Raw genomic sequence first — 5,741 nt, forward strand, 5'->3', positions numbered from 1 at the left:
AACCAAACACAATGAGATCTATTGGGTGGGAATCGAAATAATTTTAAATTCCGCTGTGCATGTATAAGTAGATTCCCAACATTTGCCACAGTTGAAGCGGTTAGTGATGGCATTATGGATCGAAATAAAGACCATATTTTTACTTGTTACACCTTCAATCATGATGTATTTGATTAACAATTCTATGTCCAATACTACTAGGATCTTCTCTGGCCACCTTGGCAATCTTGAGTTTGCAGTTTCGAGTCTTGACAGTGGTGGCATCCATCTATTCGCCTACGGCCTCTTGGTACGTATCTAAATACTCTTCTCCAGTACCACAATAGAGCAAAATGCACGTTTGTTTTATTAAGCCATGTTTGATGGTCATGATTTGTCTAAAACAATATTTTTAATAGTGATTTTTAGGAGAACACATGATTAAAAAGTAAAGAAAAATTTTGAATTTACGTACATAATATTTTATTCTGTGAATATATGATTGATACTAAGTATGCAGGAAAAAGAATATTCAAATAACGGTTGTCAAACAGGAGTTAAGATTCGAGATTTCATCTTAAAATATTAACATTGTTAAGAAGAGTGATCCAAACTCTTATATGTTAATCATTTCAATCTTAATCGGATCAAATTGCTCGTTTGAGTTTAATAGACTTCGATATCACATTAAGACATATAGTTTCAACTCAGAAAAGTCAATCTTATTAAGAGAAATAGTCATGTCGTTATATGTTGATCGATCAATTAATATTTTAATTCGAGTTTGACCATTATTTTCATATCTGGCTCCATTTCGATGTGGAATGTATCGCTTAACATGATGGTGCCTGTTTATTAAATCTCTGCACATTTCACAATAACACCATTGATGAAAACGTGAATTTGACATAGCAAGTGGAGTTGCATTGAAAATGAGATTTAAATTTTTAAACAATATGTTTTAACTGAGGCCATACATTTTGCAGCTAGGAATGGGAAGTGCAGTGGAACCCTATGTGGTCAAGCATATGGTGCAGGTAAATATGAAATGTTAGGCCTCTATCTACAAAGAGCAATTATTATACTTTTTTTGTTCAGTCTCCCATTAACTTTAATCCATATATTTTCAAACCAAATCTTAATTTTCATCCATGAACCTAAAAACATTGCATCACTAGCAGCAGTGTTCGTCTACGGCCTCATCCCGCAGCTTTTCGCATTCACAGTCAACTTCCCAGTACAAAAATTTCTTCAAGCACAGAGTTTAGTACAATCCAGAACCCGTTTGGTGCACATTATTTTGGAAAATAATACATTTTTTTCATCAAATCAGCCTACAATTTTTGACTTCAACACTCTAAGGTAGGGCCCATGATGTGATGTTTAAAATGCATTTTTGTTGAAAAAATGTGGAACAAACGGGCTCCCAGTGTTTATATTTCTTTGGCCACTTCTGGGGTGCATGTACTCTTATCGTGGGTTGCAGTGTACAAGATTGGTCTTGGATTGATTGGGCTATCATTGGTCTGGAGCTCTTCTTGGTAGATCTTTGTAACGACCCAGTTTGTTTATATTTTATTAAGCCCAAAATGTAAGCCCACTTTGAATGGATTCAAATGGGAGGCTTTCAATGGGCTTTGGGAGTTTGTGAAAGGGAAAAATTCATATTTAACGTATATTCTTTACATCATTTCAAAATTCAGGTAAAATATTTGAAAATTCAAAATTTAGGTTTAGAATTAATTAATTAAAAATTTTATTAAATAAATATAATAAAGTCACGATTAAATAATTAATGGTCACAAATTTTTTTAATGGTCACATATCATCAAATTAATTGGTCACATATTATTTCGAGGTCACAAATAAAAAATATTGTACGTCACAGATTATTTCAAGATCATAAATTAAAAATTTTATAGATCACAGATTATTTTTTAGTCACAGATCATCAAATTTTAAGGTCACAGACCAAATCGTTGAGGTCACATATTATTTTTTAGTCACATACTATCAAATTTTAAGGTCACAGACCACCAACAATCAACCCAAACCAGCAACTTGTATCACCACAACCGTCGCCGCCGCACACTACACCAACACCCTAGCAAACACCACTACCCACATCATACCAACGGAATTGGCTTCCACCCACATTGCACCAACAAAACCACACACATACCACAAATCGGCCACCTCCACCACCTACATCAACAACCATTACCACCACCCGCAACGGACCAATACATCCAAAACCACCACCAAACGCCCACCACAACCAGACCTACACCACCACTGTCCTACCTAGATCCATTGCATTCGGTACCCCACGAAGTCACCAAAGCCACCCACTTCCACGCTAGACAGAGAAACCGTTTGCAGACCACCCCAACCGTCGAAATCACAGATAAAAAAATGGCAGCAGTTGCACCAGATCCACCATGGCACCACTACAAACACCACACAAAACACCATCCGGCAGTGGTTCCTATGCTACGTCGAAGCGTCTCAAAAAGGCGAGCGACCGTTGCTACGAAGTGCCTCAAAACTGCGAGTGAGAAAGACGAAGCGACGACGTGAAAGGTGAAGCACCGTTGCGCGATGACATGAAAGGCTCTCTACGACTGTGGGCGACGGCACCATGGGTTAACGGGAGAAAATGAGGAGAGAAGATGCTGGTTGCTGTGTGAACTGAATTTTAGGGCTGAATTGAGGATGAAATATTTTGTGTTAATATTAATAATTAAATTAATACCTGAAATCTGCATAAAAAATCATCTCACCTCATATTTGCACTGAGATCTTTAAAAGTCGGGATTTTTGTAATTTCCACTTTGTGAAATAATCAATTGGCTCAGCAGTGATGCTGGGCTTGCAAACGTGGTACCTCCAAGTACTAGTCTTGATTCCAAGACTTGTTAAGAACACCGAACTTGCCTTGGATGCACTTTCAGTATGGTACGTAAAATTATTTTCTTCCCATCTCGCCCGTTAAATTATACACAATAATTGCTAAAAAAAAAAATGTACATGTTTGAATGCATACACTGAAGCACTATCGGAGCTTGACTCTACCATTTTAAACGCGGAAAATCAACATTGCATGTATGAATTAATCTTTAACAAAAGTGATATTATAACATATGTTGAATTAAATTTTTCTTGATTTTGACTTTGGTGCATATTGTCAATAAATGGCATATTATACATGGTTGCAGTGGCGTTCAATGCTGCTGTTAGGTCAGTTAATTTTCATAATTGTATTATTTAGTTACTTTCAATATTACGTGTACAATATTTTTAATTAATTTGAAATTAACAGTGTTCGAGTGACCAAAGAGCTCGGAGTAGCAAACCCAAAGTCGGCAGCTTTTTCCGTTTTCATGTTGAATTTTGTTTCATTCATTCTCGCCTTGGTGGTTGCCACAATCATATTATCGCAAAGCCATAGAATTAGTTACATATTTACCGAAGGCAAAACGGTGGCTAATACAGTATCAGAACTTTCTTCATTCTTATCGGTTACTTTAGTTCTCAATGGTATTCGACCCGTCTTGTCTGATAATCATTCGACAAACACTCAATTCATCAAGCCTTATTGGCCCTTGATATTTAATTAATCATAGTTCTTTATATTATGTATATTAATTATTGTTGTTCAATCTAATGTATTTTTATTTATTTTTTATTTTTTACTAATATTTTGTCTATATGCCTATGTGGAAATTGTAGGTGTGGCAGTTGGTTGCGGATGGCAAGCATTTGTTGCCTACGTAAATGTTGATTGTTACTATGTCGTGGGAGTTCCACTCGGTTGTCTTTTAGGATTCAAATTCCACCTCGGAGTAAAGGTACAAGAAATTTCGGATGTTTAATATATTTGATAATAGGTACAAAGTATTGAGTACGTCTTTGTGCTTGTATAAGGGATATGGTCGGGAATGATTGGTGGAACAGTGATGCAAACCATCATTTTACATCGGGTGACAATTCGAGCCGACCGGAATAAAGAGTAATTTTTGAACAATGACTTGTTTTTTGGGTACATGTACAAATAACATGACAGAAAAGGTTGTTACTTGGAATTTACAAATCTAACATTCTACCCTAAACGGTGAATTAACTTTCTGTTATTTCAAAATTTTCGGGTGGAGAAAGCAAGAAAACGTCTGGACAAGTGGGAAGAAATAAGAGAGCCTCTTCGGAACGACTAAAAGTAATTTCTATTCCGAATTATTGGATTAATAATATCCCGAACATAGAGACAGAAATTCTGTCTTCATTTGACTTCTTTAACCACTTCTGCTTCTGTCGCATAGATTAAGATATGAATGTGGGATCAACTGCACACCCTTTGCAGTTTCGTATTGAAGTTATTAGCTTTACACAACATCTCGTTCAACATTCTATTGTTATATTTGTAGGAATTGGTTCAAATAATTAACCAAAAATTGGAAAATGAAAAAGTGTGTAAAAGTGGAAAATGAAAAGGTGTGACCATGTATCAACTTCAACCAAATATTCGGACTTGATCCGATGGTCAAATTACAAAAGTAAATAGACCAACTTGTTTTACTCGTCGAGCAGATTGTCGTGTTATATTTGGAATCTCGAAACCAATTTCGGATGAATGCAAAATTACGGACCAAAGTTTGAAAAAATGAAGTATTGCAACTTTCCGAAAGGATGCATGTTTTGACCCGTACTACTTCATTTGCACCCTTTCTACATCTATAAATAAGACCCTATGGACCTGATTTTAGGTACACTAATTGCATTGAGTATTCATTTTCTTCTTGCAATTCTCTCATTTCTAATTTCATAGCATTTTCATGCATTTCTTTTGTAGAGGGAAAATTCTGTGAAAAGTTTGTCTGTTTCTTGTGGTTTGAAGTGCTCTACCACAAGTTGTGAATTCATTGTATTTTAGGAGACAAGTGTCATTCACCGTGAGCACCGTAGTGGGGTAATTTGTCTTAAAGAAAGAGATAACGTCTCGCCTTGAATTATTCTCTATTCCTTCTTAATCCTTGTTTTGCGTAATCTTTACACAGAAACTCTGTCCAAATTTCCATTCATATAAATTGTGTTTTGATCACGCTCTTGCGGGTTAAAATTGGTCAAATAAATATATCAAAAATCAACCCTTACATAACCCTTTTTATAAGTCGTCTCCAATAAATTTAAGACAATTTTTTATCTTTGTGGTTGGTTGTGGAGAACCATTACTTTGTTTGAATAGTGCTTTATGTACTATCCCTCCACCGATATTATCATCATTTTGTTGAACTTTTGTTTGTGTAACAGAAATGACTATCATCGGGATTTCGTCAAGTCAAAATGGTTCAAATAATGTGGTACCACCCGTGACCATACCGTTGCATAATACTACTATCCCACATGGGGAAAAGTCGAAATTTTTTGCAGGAGTAGACTGCAAGAGGTGGCAACAAAAGATGTTGTTTTATCTCACCACTCTTAATTTGGCTAAATTTCTAAAGGAAACTGCATTGACTATACAAGAAGGGAAAAATAATCGTGAATCGATTATTGCTTTAGATGCATGGAAACACTCAGACTTCCTATGCAAGAACTATATCTTAAACGGATTGGATAATACACTAGATGGGGTGTATAGTTCAAAAGAATCAGCCAAAGAACTATGAGATTCTTTGGAGACAAAGTACAAGACCGAGTATGCTGGAACAAAGAAGCTCATTGTCCGCAAATTTTTGGACTACAAGATGGTGGATCCAAAATTG

General features: G+C 35.8%; 1 pseudogene; it reads left to right on the forward strand.

The window, feature by feature from the left end:
- The window catches only part of LOC111374173, a 6,200-nt pseudogene extending 2,007 nt beyond the window's left edge, over positions 1 to 4,193 (forward strand).
- The last annotated feature ends 1,548 nt before the right edge of the window (positions 4,194 to 5,741 follow it).

This window comes from Olea europaea, unplaced genomic scaffold (genome assembly GCF_002742605.1).
Source record: "Olea europaea var. sylvestris unplaced genomic scaffold, O_europaea_v1 scaffold1216, whole genome shotgun sequence".
Lineage (NCBI taxonomy): Eukaryota > Viridiplantae > Streptophyta > Magnoliopsida > Lamiales > Oleaceae > Olea > Olea europaea.